General features: G+C 45.6%; 1 pseudogene; it reads left to right on the top strand.

Annotated features, from left to right (window-relative positions):
• Nucleotides 1–12,876: 12,876 nt before the first annotated feature.
• LOC114596826 (peptidyl-prolyl cis-trans isomerase FKBP3 pseudogene) lies at nucleotides 12,877–15,241 on the top strand (annotated as a pseudogene).
• Nucleotides 15,242–15,564: the final 323 nt, after the last annotated feature.

The following is a 15,564-nucleotide window of genomic DNA, read 5'->3' as shown; positions in this document are numbered from 1 at the left end:
GAATGTGAGTACAATGGTGGGAATGGGAACAAAATAGGAACCTCTCCACCCACCTGGTGAATCAGCGGTGGTAAATAGAAGCTGGTTCTCCACATATGAAGTGGGCCGGCTTTCCACAGAGGCAAGAAGACTTCCTTCAGAAAATGGAAGCCTTGTCCAAATGAGAACGAAAAGAAATACAAACTTTAGGAAAAGAATGCAAGTGGACAATGAAGGATACATATTTTAAAAAGTAGAAGAGCACGCTGTTAAAAACAAAGACCGCCACCACAAATCTTTAGATACATGAGAAGCTGGAGACCCTCTAGGGAGGAGCCTGGACAGCTGGATAACAAGGGAGTAAAAAGTTTGTGAGGGTGCTCTTTTGCATCTTTACCTGAGGATGAGAAAATGGCCAACATAACACCAGGTTTTTTTTTGGGGGGGGGAAGGGATCAAGGAAATTATTGGCTGGTTACCTTAACATCTGTTCTGTGAAAACTGGTGGAAAGCATTATAAAAGATAAAAATGCCAGGCATATAGAATAATGAGCTTTGCTGAAGCAGAACCAGCATGCCTTTTGCAAGGGTAAGTCCTCTTTCGCTAACCTTTTAGAGTTCTTTGAGTGTGTCAACAAGCACATAGGCAGAGGTGATCCAGTTGACACTGTGTACTTAGACTTTCACAAAGCTTTTGATATTGCCCTTCACCAAAGACACCTGAATAATCTTAGCATTGTGGCATAAGAGGAGAACTTCTCTTGTGGATCAGTATTGCCAGGATATGGTCTAAACCTTCCTGAAGAAAAAGTGGAGGGATGTAAAAAGTGGAGTCCCCTAAGTATCAATATCGGAACCTGCACTTTTTAACTTATTCATAAACGTTCTAGAGTTAGGGGTTAACAGTGAGGCAGCAAAGTTTGCTCATATTACCAAATTGCTAGGATTAGACACATTAATGGATGCCAGGATGGAAATGTTCTACCTTGACTGTCTGAGGTAGGATGCCTCTGAATACCAGTTGTTGGAAATCGCAAGTGAGATGAGTTCTCTTGCACTCATGCCCTGCTTGCTTAAATTTTCTCATAGACATCTAGTTGGCCACTGTGAGAACAGGATGTTGGACTAGATAAGCCTTTGGCCTGATCCTTATGTAGGCCAGCAACATCTGGAGGGTCACAGATTGCAATGGTAAAATATAACAATATAAAATAGAAACACCTATGGAACATTGCCAATAGGTCATTTTCAACTTAGTTCTCACATATTACCTGCAGCTCGGTAGGTCGTTTGTTCAAAGCCACTTGCCAAGTTGCTGCAATGGAACAGAAAATTCCCTAAGTCAGATGTGGGAGGCATTAAAAAGTGTTACCAGCAGTGAAGGGGGGGGGAGAGCAGAGCTGTAGTGACTATCTGTTGTGCGAGTGCAGTTTTGCAGCTTTAATTAAAGATCTGCCTATTAACAAACTGCATGCTGGATCAGCCCTCAGAGCAGTGGAAACAGTATTAGATTGCTTCTGCCACATTTAAAACAGCACATCTGTCTTCTCTCTTCAAGGCCCCCAGTAAAATCATATGGCCTCGCCATCTAGCAGGATTGTTCAGGATTTGGAATCTTTTAAGGATAAATCAGTGCTGTAGAGGTTCAGCACACACCAAAGTCATCTCAGCACACAGATGCACACTGTGATGTGGCATGGAGTGCAGTCACCCTGTTTGCTCGCCTCTAGCACCAGCCTTGGAATTGATCACTAAGCAAGCAGCCTGAAAACCTCCACTCTGACCTCAGCTTCTTTAATGTACTGGTTGCCATTCCCTCCCCCCAACTATTTCCCCAAAGCCCTTGAGTTATTTTCCCACAGCCTGTGATTGTTGGAGACAGATTTGATGTTGGCTGGAACATATCTCGAAAGTAAAGTGTTTCCATCCCTATGCATGTATACAAACTTCCTGCTATTTCTCATGATAGTTGACCAGATGACTCCTCATTAAAAGACATTACAGAATGAAGAGAGATGGAAGGGGCCACAAATGTCATCCAATGGGTCTGCTTCCTCTGGATGGTAGCATCCCTGAGAGGTGCTCACCCAACCAGTGCTTTAAAAACTTATAATGAACAAGAGAGTCCACCACCTTCCAAAGCAGCCTGTTTCCCTACTGTTGGAAAGTTCTTCCTAATGTTTAATCAAAATTCTCCATCTTGTAATTTGAACCTGCCTCAGGAGCAGTGGAAAACAAATAATCTATGTCACAGCCCTTCAGATATTTGAAGATAGCTATGACATAACCTCTTACTAATCTCTTCTCCCGAATAGATATACCCAACTCTTGCTGCCTCTCCTCTTAGGACTCTTGTCTCCCATAGTTTTTTGCATACAGTTGATTCCTTATGCTCATGTTATCAAAGCAAAAAAACCAACAACACCTGGATATTGCCACCACCTGATTTGCTACCAAAAAGAATAAGAAAAAAGCAGGCATGTAAAGATAAAAAGCTATCTATCCATACCTCTGTGTACTTCCAAACCCAGGGAGGGATGTATCAAAAAGGGCATAATTTAAATGGAGTTTATTATTGTCTCAAATGTACTTTTCAGCTTGTTGCAAACAAGCACATTTTAGAATAACTGGTATGAAACATTCATTTGTTTTAATTTTTATTACCTGCATATTCCCCCGCTGACAAACTAACCGACAGGAGTAAATGACAGCTTGTCTCTGAAGATGCTTCTTTCTGTAGGATAGTAACGTTGCATGCTACCCCAGTCTCTGAGCAGTGTGAAATTCCAGAGGTTCCAGGTGCTTACCCAGGGTTTGTGTTTCCTTTAGAACGAGAGACAGCAGAGACTGTGGTGTCTTTAGGATATGTGGATTATTTACACATATATACAACCTGAGCCTACGATGAAGGGGTTCACAGCATGAACACTCGAAGAAGAGGGTCTTGTTTCTCCAATAGCCACATAGCTTGGATTCAAGCAGAAATCAGGCATGGCTCTGACGCCCTGGTTTCCTGGCCTGATTCTAGCTTCTAGCTTGCACACAACTAAACTCTCCACTCTGTTCTTTCAAACTACCAGGGAATTGAGGAGGGGGCCCCCACCCATTTTCAGTCTGGCACAGAGCCACTTCCTTGGTTACCTTAATCTCCTTGGGCTGCTTCTCTGTCTAGAACAGGGATGGGGAACCAGATGTTGCTGGACTGCAACTCCTATCACACTATCATTCTAGTGTGGGATTGATGGGAGCTTTAGCCAAACAACAACCGAAGGGCCACAGATTACTCCATCCTTGATTTGGAGGCAGGCACAGGCTTTTTAAAAAGTACACACTGCAGAACCCTCACCGATAAGAAGCAGAAATGCCTCTTGGTTATTTCATCTCATCAATCACCATGCTAGACCTTGGCAGATACATGACGAAAATGAACATTTTAGGAAACAAAGATTTCATCTCCTTCCCTTCAACACACAGCCTTGTGCTAAGCACCACAGTGCAGCTCAAGCCCACAGGTCCTACCACTATATTATAGACAACAACAAAGACTCTTTTAATTTTATTCTTAATTTGTATACCACCTTTCTACATTGCTGAACACAAGGCAGTTTACAAGCCACAGAAACAACAAAATATACAACCATGATCACACGCCATAAAACCATCAGATCCAAGGCAAATAAATCATAATGAAAAATGTGACAAGTCGATAAAAATAAGCAAGTCAATCAATTAAAGTAATATTCAATAATCCGCTTGAAATCTGTTACATGATAAAAGCAACCGTTAAAATCAGCAAATAATTAAACAGAAAATCTCTCCCCACAACGATCTTTACACAAAATCACTACTAGACTATAACAAATAAAAATAACAGCAAAGTCACAATGCATAAAATATCACAGACCATGTTTTAAAAAATCAAATGAACCGAGCAACGAAGTTGCACAGCTTACAAAATTCCAAAATGTACAGAAATAGTAATCCCCTGGTCCAGGTCCAACATCTAATCTACAAGTACTTGAAGAAGAAGAAAGGTCAGTCTCAGTACTTGTCATGGCAGTGCTGAAAACCTCAAAAGGAAAAGGTGGACCAGGGTTCATGCATGCTGAAAAAGAATTGATGGGCATAAATTGGGGGTGGAACAACAGGAGTCCTGGGTCAGGTTTGATGAGCAACAGTAAAGTAAGGAAATGGAGATAGATCTAGATATAATAGGGTGATAAGCAAGACCCCATTAACTTTTTACCAAATGTTTTACTGTTTCCCAGATTGCAGTTGCCCCAAATCCAACCTTTTTTTCATGGCTGTTCACTACTATTCAGAGCCTCCTCTGCCCTTGCTGCTTCTTCAATGGCCATTCCTTCCCCCACCCCCCATTTCATTCCTCCTCAGGGATCCTCAGCTGATCAGGGGTCACATACTGTATGCGATTACAAAATTATGCGCATCTGAAGCAAATGAATCCTGTTTAGAGTGAGAATATGTGAAGGGACCATTCACATTTGCTGCATCTGAAAGACTACAAATTTATTACGGCATTAAGAACAGAGCCCACTTTATTTATAAATGAAGCATAATCCTGAGCTGTGTGTGTATTATACACACACATAGATAGGTTTTTTGGGGGGGATGGAGGACACAACTGTGAACACTCCCTCCCCCACAGACAGGCACCCATCCCAACCAACCTCACACACATCCTGCAACTCAGAACAACACTTTGTGCACCTGATAACGTGGATTGTAGCCCACAAAAGCTTATTATGCTACAGTAAGTCTGTTCGTCTAAGCCTTCAGCTCTAAGGTGCTGCAAGACTTTATTGCTGCAAGAGACTAACTCTGCATATTATCAAAGAATCAGTCTAGCATGTAGCCAGACAGCTACTGAAAGTTCTCCACGGCTGCCTGCCCAAGGAAGGGCTTGAATTAAGTGGTTGCAAAATATCATCTCCCTTCTTCTATCAAAACTCCATTCCCATCCACAGTGTGTAGCAGCAGAAGGAAAACTAGATACAATCAGTAGCAGCAGCCAAGTGAATACCCTTTCTAGAATGGGAACTAACTCTTACATTATACAAGTCCAAAAATGCAAGCACTTATCCCAGCACTAAAGAGCGAATTTCCCTTGAGTAAAACCAAGGTTCAATACAGCCCTTCAGATGTTGTTGGACTTCAACTCCCATCAGCCCCAGTCCAAATAGCCAATGCTTAAGGATGATAGGAGGTGTAGTTCAGCAACACCTGGAGAGCCACAGGTTCTCCACCCTTGATCTATACACACTTTCTCTCTCTCTCTCTCTCCACATCTGCCAGTGCTGTTTTAAATACACTTTACCCTGCAGCACTCTCAAGAATTCGAAATAGCTGAAGCTTAGAGAATGCTTTTAGAAGTCACGGCAAAACAACCCTTTTCGCCTCATAAAGCAAATAGATGTGGTGGACCATTCACTTCCAAGGCTGTATGATTTTGCAAACAGTTAGTATACTTCCAAAGTATGAAAGATCAGGGATGATTGGAATGGTGGGTCTGGGCTCTCAAAGGCAATGATCCCCAAGGCACTGTTCTCGTGTTCTACCATCACTTTCATTGCAGTCTGCTCCCCTGTCCTATCTCCTCTTCAGCAAGGGTAGACAAATATGGTGCCCTCCAGAGGTTGATGAGCTACAACTCCTGTCATTCCTGGCTATGGAATCCAACAACATCTGGCGGACATTTCATTGGCTCCCCTTTAGGAAGTTTATTCACAAAGCTGTAAGGAGCCAAACTGGAAGAGGCCTGTCTGACCTTTGCATTGAAAGGTCATCACCCAGGCCCCATAGAAAGCTCCTGTGTCAACAGTCAAGATTCCTCTTTGCCGGGTGATGGGTAGCTGGGAACCACAAGCGGAGAGGGTGCTGTTGTACTCGGGACCTGCTTTTGGTCCTCTCATGGGCATCTGGTTGGCCAGTGTAAGAAGAGAATGATGGATTAGATGGGCCATGGGCCTGATCCAGCAAGCTCTTCTCTAGTGCTGTCCTGGCCCAAGGGTAAGAGTGCATGTCCATTAGTAACATATTTGGAGGATTCCACTGCACAAGACTGAAGCTCCTTGCTCCATCACAGTAGATTACTTAAAGGGATCCAGCCTTCTTCAGTAAACTAGCACCTTGTAGTTCAGGTGGGACTAACAATTGGGCTGTACCTGCTGCTGCTACTACTACTCTATAAGGCAGGCATGGCCAAACTTGGCCCTCCAGATGTTTTGAGACTACAATTCCCATCGACTCTGACCACTGATCCTGTTAGCTAGGGATGGTGGGAGTTGTAGTCCCAAAACATCTGGAGGGCCAAGTTTGACCATGCCTGCTAGAAGGGCTCGATTCAGTTTGTTATCCGCAGAAGCAACTTCAGAACTCTGTCTCCAGTCCTTAACCTTGTCTTGTCTTATACCCAGGTTGGGCCTTGCCTCACCACAGGACATCCTGTTCTTTTAAGAGTTGCATATAAGAAGGTGGAGGAGAAATTCTATGATGTGCAACTTCCCCCATCACTGCAACCTAGTGACAGGGGAAGTTTCACTAGGTATAGCTTTCCTTTTTATGTAGCTCTTAAAAGATAAACGTCCATTCAAAATCTGACACTGGCACCCCTATCTTAGGTGCCCTGGCGGATTTTGCATTCTCTGAGTGTTTGCATCAAGCCGTTCTTGATAAGGGTCAGGTGACGTTCCTGGCTGCTGGGTTCTTAGACTCTGCATTGGAAGCGGGGAAGAGTTATGAGGTGTGGGCGAGACTTCTCCTGCAATACAAAGAAGCTGGACACCCAACAGTTGCTATGAAAGACGTTCGGGGAATCTGAAACAGCAACATAGCTTTTGGGCTGATCTGTCTTGACAAAATGTTAGACAGCCTCAGAAGCAGCAGAGCAAAGAGGAAGAGAAAGAGATTGTGCATTTCATATGCAAAACTGATGCTTTCGGAGAGGCTCCAGCTGTGTTCCAGGTCACCCCAGCATTGCTTGCAATTTAAATGTTCAAAGCAAGCAGTGAGGTACTAAAAATGTAAGAGGAGGAGGGGTAACCAGGCCAAAAGGTACTACAATGAATAAAATCCTCAGCTGTAGATCAATATACTTACCGCGGGCATAGGAATATGCACAGCTGCAATTGTACATTTCAGTATCACAATTTGATAGTTGGTCTGGAAGTATCGGTTATTAGCTTTCCTTTATATAGAATTAGCCTCTAGCTGCTGGTGGTTCCAGGCACTGGAGGAAGGGCATTTCAAAGAGGAGAAGGCAGAATTCTCAGCAAGTTTCAACGGACTACTCTTGGATGTTTAACTGCAAGCAAAACAACACAGTCTGCTTGAAGAGTGTTGAGTGTGAAGAAAGCCTTTGGACCAGCAGTCAGGAAAACTGCACTGTTGTAAACCTTGTCTGGAAAGATCATTGCAGACCATAGCAAGCAGATGAAGTGATGGGTAGAGCATTATTAAGAACTGTACTCATGGGAAAACATGGGTCTCTGACATAGCAGTTGACAGCATCCAGACTCTGCCTGTCTTGAAAGAGCTGAATATCCCTCTGTCCCTTCCCCTGATAAACTGAAGGACACCATCAACTCCTAAGCAGGTGGTAAAGCACCAGGACAAGACGGAAACCCAACAGAAGTGCTGAAAGCTGACCTCAGTTCCCCCTTCATGATGCACCTCCACAGTCTTCCCTTCCAGATTTGGGGGGAAAGGATCCGTGCCACAAGACATGTGCAACCCTAGCATTGTGACTCTCTGTAAGAACAAAGGTGATTGCCATTATTGTAATAACTACTGTGGGATCTCAAGACAAGGGATAGTGGGATGGAAAACCTCATAGACTTCATAGTAACCTAGGCTGGTTCAAGAAAGGTCCAGTAATAGATTCTCTGGAGGAACTTGCTCAGACCTGGGTAAAAATATGTCCCATGTCTATGTGCTGAGCCACAGAGTGATATATGTTGCGTACTGAATTGTAAACACTTTGGTGTACCAACTCTGAAAGGACAAAAATATATCCTGCAGTGCCACGGGATAGTAAATTATTCCTGGCCAATGGTGTTTAAAACCCTTGCAAGTGAACAGTTAACAGTAAACAAAGATTCAACAGACACACAGATGAGCACCTGCTCTGAACAATTCCATTATTAATGAGAAACTGGTTAGCCAGAAGGTGCTTCTAATGAAATTCAGATGGGAGGGGGACCACAGGAGCTGCCATCTACGGCTTTCCCACAGATCTTAGGTATCTCTCTCTCTCTCTCCTACAGTGGAGAATACTTGTCAGTGGGGTGCAGCAGGGTAAGATGTTGGAGAGACAAGTGCTAAGAATCCAATAGCCACAGGAAGCAGCTACTGGTCTGAAACTAATTTAAACAGAGGAGGGATGGGAAATGGCAATTTGCTGACCTCCCTCCCAAGGATTTCCGATTAATATCTCTATATCTAAGCTGAGGCGCTGAATATGAAGGCAGGGAACTCGTCTACAAGGCAGCCCCATTTTAATCAAACCCCTGCTTTTTCAACAGAGTTGTGCAACATACCTCACAAGCAGAGAATTGGTACAGTAAGCCTGCAACTTACGCACATTCAGCTTTACGCGCTTGGCAATATATATATATATATATATATATATATATATATATATATATATATAAAATGGAAAGGGGGTGGAATCCAGGAAAAGGGACTTTGACAATCCTATCCACCATTGCACCCAATGTGTTCTGCTTCTACGCGATCTTGGCTTGAGGGTGCAATCCCTGGAATGTAACCCTTGCATAAGTTGCAGGTTTGGCCCCATGTTTCCACAGGGCATTTTTTCCATCACTGAGCTTTCCATTAAAGGTAGTTTTAAGATCTCATAGTGACTGTTTTAAAGAGACAGGACCAGAATTGGCTTGAAGAGAAACAGAATTGGTTTGGTCTTAGACAACCTGGATCAGAGGATGTTCATACCATATTAAACCTGTTGAATGATGGGTGATGGAAGAGCAGAAGAGATGGCTCCAGGGGGTCACATAAATATCAAATGATAGTTCCCCAACACTGGAAATCCCATGACACATCTGGTATTGAGGACCTTGCAGTTGGTAGCCCATAAGAAGATCCTGTCCAGTAAAATGCAAAAATAAGGAAGTTTTCATGCAATTTGGAATGGATTCCTAGAACTCTTTGCTGAGTAAGAATGCCTATGGTATTGGAAAACGCATCACATAGAGTTCTACCTTTTCCGTATTGTATCCTAATACCAAAGCCTAATAGGTAGACGTGCTGGCTCTTCTTATGGAAGTCCCACTGTTTTTTGTCTGCTTGTAGCAAGACTTGTTCTTCTATATGTTTGGCAATTCTGTTATTTAATAATACGTTAAGCCTACCCATCAGTGAGCTTCAAGGCTGGGCAAGAATTGAACTTTGGACTCTCCAGTACTAGCCATATACTCTTATCCCTAGTATGACTTGCAGGCTTCTCATAGGCACCTAGTTGGCCAATGTTGGGTGAGATGCTAGATAAGGTGGGGCTTTTGGTCGGATGCAGCAGGTGAGGAATCCCAATTTGGAATGGTTGGAAATCTGAAGGAACGTCTCTTCCCACATACTCTTCCCTGGACCGTGAGGCTGGTTGGGAAGGCCCTTCTGGTGGGGTCCTCCTCAGCTGAGATCAGGAGATCTACAACTCACCAAAGGGCCTTCTTGGCAAGAGCACTCCTGTTGTGGAGCACTCTCCTCTCCCAGACTCATTTGGTTTCTACTTGGTCTATCTTTCAGTGCCAGCTGAAGACCTTCCTTTACTGCCAGGACTTTTGACTTGGGCACATTGAAATGTATTTTTACTTTTATTAGTTTCTGAATTTGAAAACTGTTGTGACTCGTCCCATTATCACTAGTGATCAGGGGCAGGACATACTTTTTATATATCTATAAAAAGAAAATTTGCGATTATGCAATCACCCAATTAAAAATGCATTGCACCTCCTTATAACTGAACAATAGCAGTCAAAGGAAAGCAGTGACCATGTTCAATCTGCCTGTATGGTCAAGTTTGAAAGCCTGCAGTCCCTTGCACTGCCTGTCCTTTGTCCACGGGAAGATATCTGATTTGGGGCACCTTACTGAGCATCAGGTAGAACAAGAAACATTTGTCATAGCAGAGATTGGCAGGAAAGGGCTTCAGAGTCTCATGCAGCACCCCAACGTGACCATAAGGCCCTGCCATTCACTCTGTGTCACAATTAATGAAAAACAATTAGACACTGTCAACCAGGGCTAAATCTTTCAGACACACAGCCGACCTCTGCCTGGGGTCACATCCAGTATTTCTTCCCCCCAAAAGACCCTCCATTCCCAATCACCACAGAGCTTTCCCAGTGGTTGGAGAATGACGTTGAGTCATATATTCCCTTCTGCTCAATGGATCTTAGACAATGGCTCAGTCCTTGCTTTGACTAAAGGGCTCAGAGCTTGGGCTGCAGAACTGTATGTCCCTGATGAGAAGGTATTTCTTCTTGAGGGCTCTTACAAAACTAAGGCCCTTTCGGGTGCCCAGAATTTTAGTCAATCAAAGCAGACTAATTAAGATGGGAAAGAATAAAATCTCCTCTCCTCCCTGCCAACATCCGGAGTGTTCGTTCCTTTGGCCAACACATTTATTCCGAGGGTCGTGACCTTTGGGGGGAGATCACAAATGGGCATTGGGAGGTTGTGACCCTTTCTAAGCAGAGAGGGAAGGAGTGAGCAGCTATCCCCATCTATTTCCTTTGGTGGTATGGGGTCGCCGGCTGGGAAGGGTCAAGCACTGTAGGATTAGTTCTTTCATCTAGGCCACCCATTAAAAATCCCAGATCATTAGCAACATATTAATGCTGTCTCAGAAAAAAAAGGGTTGATCCCCCATTACCCAATACTGCCTCTCAGCAGAGCAATGAAGCCAGTTGCTTCACAAATTCCCGGAGGACACTGGGATGGCTGCAAGGAGCTCCAGAATTGATCCTCCATTCTTCCTAAACTGAGCTGCACCTAATTTTTCCTGGAACTCAGAAAGTTGACTCATAGTAAGATGCCTTATAGCAAGTTAGATTTTTCTCCATCTAGCTCAGCATTGTTTGCACAGAAAGGGAGTAGTTCTCCAGGCTTTCAGGCAGGAGTCTCTCCCAGCCGTATCTGGAGATATAAATTCAATTAATAACAACAACAACACTGCTAGGGATTGAACCTGAGACCTGTTGCGTGCATGACAGGTGCTCTGCCACTGAGATACAGCCTTCCTCCATTCAACTAATTGAAACATTTCAACTCATACCCAACCCTACAGATCATTTCCCAGCCATTGATTATTGGGTGGGTGGGTGACTATGTCAGTTATCTTGCTATAGCTACTATGACACATTGATGGCTACAAAGAAGAAAATGCACAGCTTGCCGAATGATCTTTTGTCGTTTCCCCAATATGTTAGGGGAAAGGCATTCAAGTGGGCATGGCTATAGGCTGGGGCTGGGCAGAAGGTAGATCAGGATCTGCTGGTAACTCTCCATGTGATCTGCATTAGATCAACAAGAATTCTGACTCCCAATTGTTTGGCAATGGCAACAAGTAAATGGCTCCTTCTTTCAAATCAAATTAAGAACACTTGGGTTAACCAGGAATGGATTTTGCTGCAGGAGAACTGTGAGTTCAGCTGGTACTCAAAACAAATCCCTGTGCTCAGCAGCTACTTCAAAGTACCCTATTCTTTCATCTTAAGTGTATGCCTTTTACACCTGGCCCCAGGTGGCAGATCTCGAGGTTCAAGTCAAACACAAAATAGGTACTACAAGTCTGAAGTCTGCCTCCCCTCTAAAGGCTTTTAAGTCCTTTCCAGCTCCGCTACCCAATACCTTTTTAAAAAGCAGAGGGGCACCCAAGGACATACAGCATGCAAAGTATTGCCATGTTCAACCTTCAAACCCAGAAGGAAATTCAACTAATGCGATTTAGTTCTCTAGCACTTTTCAGAGTGTGCAATGCTCTGCAGCTCTTGCCTCATTTATCCTCCCAGCAAGCCTGAAAGGTAGGTTAGGCTGAGAGCACACACACCTTGCTCAAGGCCACCCACTGAGCTTCAAAGGCCAGAATAGCTTTGCTCAAACCAGATGCTCTTTCCATGGCAGAATGCAGGCTGGTTTGAGGCTTTGTAGTTCATTCATCGATATTACATTGTCCTCATAGTAAAGGTAAAGGTACCCCTGCCTGTACGGGCCAGTCTTGACAGACTCTAGGGTTGTGTGTCCATCTCACTCAAGAGGCCGGGGGCCAGCGCTGTCCGGAGACACTTCCGGGTCACGTGGCCAGCGTGACAAGCTGCATCTGGCGAGCCAGAGCCGCACACGGAAACGCTGTTTACCTTCCCGCTAGTGTTGTTGTTTAGTCGTTTAGTCGTGTCCGACTCTTCGTGACCCCATGGACCAGAGCACGCCAGGCACACCTGTCTTCCACCGCCTCCCGCAGTTTGGTCAGGCTCATGTTTGTAGCTTCGAGAACACTAGTAAGCGGTCCCTATTTATCTACTTGCACCCGGGAGTGCTTTCGAACTGCTAGGTTGGCAGGCGCTGGGACCGAGCAACGGGCTGCGGGGATTCGAACCACCGACCTTTCGATCGGCAAGCCCTAGGCGCTGAGGCTTTTACCCACAGCGCCACCCGCGTCCCTACATTGTCCTCATGGAAGGCCACAAAGAACCTCCCTGGATTTAAGGGAGCTGTTTCCCCACAGACTTACCGTATTTTCCCGTGTATTAGATGAGGGTTTTTGAATAAAAAATTGTGTCAAAAAACTGGGGTCATGAGTGCTGGCTTCATGAGGGAGCCCTCGCTTGTGTGAGGCGGCGACGCTTGTGAGGAGGCGATGCCATGGCGGCCCCCAGGCGGCCCTGGAGCCCCCAAGAAGGAGATTGTCTGCTTCCTGCAGGAGCAGGTGGCGCACAATAATAATAATAATAATAAATTTTATTTATATCCCGCCCTCCCCAGCCGAAGCCGGGCTCAGGGCGGCTAACAACACTAAAACAGTACAACATTATAAATACATTCTAAAAATTAATTAAAATACAAATTGATGGCAACCATAGACTAAAGCTTTGTAGAGATTGCCAAAGGAGGGAGTCAGGCTGCGCCCTGACCAAAGGCCTGGTGGAACAGCTCTGTCTTGCAGGCCCTCCGGAAAGATGTCAAGTCCTGCAGGGCCCTTGTCTCTTGCGACAGAGCGTTCCACCAGGTTGGAGCCGCAACCGAAAAAGCTCTGGCTCTAGTTGAGGCCAGCCTAACCTCTCTGTGGCCTGGGACCTTCAAGATGTTTTTATTTGAAGACCGTAAGTTCCTCTGTGGGGCATACCAGGAGAGGCGGTCCCGTAGGTACGAGGGTCCTAGGCCGTATAGGGCTTTAAAGGTTAAAACCAGCACCTTAAACCTGATCCTGTACTCCACCGGGAGCCAGTGCAGCTGGTATAGCACCGGATGAATGTGATCTCGCAGCGAAGACCCCGTAAGGAGTCTCGCTGCGGCATTCTGCACCCGCTGGAGTTTCTGGGTCAGTCTCAAGGGCAGCCCCACGTAGAGCGAGTTACAATAATCCAGTCTGGAGGTGACCGTCGCGTGGATCACAGTGGCTAGGTCAGGGCGAGAGAGGTAAGGAGCCAACTGCTTAGCTTGGCGGAGATGAAAAAATGCCGCCTTTGTTATAGCTGCAATCTGCGCCTCCATGGAGAGGGAGGTATCGAAGATTACACCCAAACTCTTAACGGACGGTGCTGGCACTAATTGCACCCCCGCAAGAGAAGGGAGTTGCCCCCTCAATCTCATATCGTCCCGTCCCAGCCAGAGGACCTCTGTCTTCGAAGGATTTAACTTCAACCGGCTCCCACGTAACCATCCAGCCACAGCTTCCAAGCATCTGATCAGTGTGTCTGGGGCCGAGTCAGGATGGCCATCCATCAACAGATAGAGTTGGGTGTCATCAGCATACTGATGGCAGCCCAGCCCAAAACTCCGGACAAGCTGGGCAAGGGGGCGCATAAAGATGTTAAAAAGCATCGGGGAGAGAATCGCACCCTGAGGCACTCCACACACCAAGGAGTGGCGGGATGACAATTCCCCCCCAAGCGCCACCCTCTGTCCCCGACCAGAGAGAAACGAGCGCAGCCACTGAAGGGCTGTGCCCTGGATCCCCATGTCGGCAAGGCGGTGGTCCAAGAGTTCGTGATCGACCATGTCGAAGGCTGCTGACAGGTCTAGAAGAATCAGCAGCCCTGACCCGCCTCGATCCAGCTGCCTACGGAGATCATCTGTTAAGGCGACCAGAGCCGTCTCGGTCCCATGACCAGCGCGGAAGCCGGACTGGAATGGATCCAGAGCCGATGTTTCATCCAGAAACCTACCAAGCTGTTCCGCAACCGCTCTCTCAATCACCTTACCCAGGAATGGAAGATTCGAAACCGGGCGGTAATTGGATAGATCTAAGGGATCTAATGATGTTTTCTTTAAAAGCGGGCGCACCACTGCCTCCTTCAGTTCCCCTGGGAATGTCCCGGTGCCAAGGGACAAATTGATGATATCCCCCAGGGGGGCCCGCACCTCGTCTGGACACGCTCTAATCAGCCAGGACGGGCACGGGTCGAGAGGACAAGTTCCTGTCAGAGCACAAACTACTAGGACAGATAAAAAATGTGGCCAAGACAGCCAGTAAGGAGCAGCTGATCATAACGAGCTCTTTGAAACCAAGAGATTTAAGGGTACTGAGAGTCCAGAGCATGTAGCAGAGCAAGTGAAAAATGTCAAGATTGATGTGGAGAAGCCCAAGGAGACAAAGGCTGAGGAAGCTGTGGATGAGGGCCCCCCAAAATATACAAAGTCAGTACTGAAAAAGGGGGATAAAATCAACTTTCCCAAAAAGGGCGATGTCGTTCACTGTTGGTATACAGGGAAGCTGCAAGATGGAACAGTCTTCAACAGTAATATTCAGACAAGTTCAAAGAAAAAGAAAGCTGCAAAACCACTGAGCTTCACAGTCAGCGTTGGAAAAGTGATACAAGGCTGGGACGAAGCTCTGCTGACCATGAGCAAAGGGGAAAATGCTCACCTGGAAATCGAACCAGAATGGGCTTATGGGAAGAAAGGGCAGCCGGATGCCAAAATTCCACCAAATGCAAAACTTTTCTTTGAAGTGGATATTGGTGGATATTGAATGATGGGTTGCTCCTCCTGGTACCCCATCTTTGAAAACTGCGAAGATGCTCTTAGAAGTCCAGGAAATGTGTTTGTGGTCTTGTTTCCCACACAGCAAGGGTGGTGGGGGGAAAACCTCATTTTCTTAAAACTTGAGTCCCCCCAAATTGGGGGGGGGGTGTCTTATACATGGGGATGACTTATAGACAGAAAAGTGCGGTACTCACCCATCTTATGGGTCTGGGTTATGAAATACTACAGCCATAGAGCTCACACAACATCCCACCAAACCATTTCTTGCTGTTCGCCTCATCATTACTGTGCGTATAAAAAGTGTCCAGGGGTGGTCACAGGGCCTGAATTGAATACAAAGCCATG

The sequence above is a fragment of the Podarcis muralis genome, chromosome 6, assembly GCF_964188315.1.
Source record: "Podarcis muralis chromosome 6, rPodMur119.hap1.1, whole genome shotgun sequence".
NCBI classification, from domain to species: Eukaryota; Metazoa; Chordata; class Lepidosauria; order Squamata; family Lacertidae; genus Podarcis; species Podarcis muralis.
The sequence above is the reverse complement of the archived record's forward strand: the minus strand, read 5'-3'. Positions and strand labels throughout refer to the sequence as shown.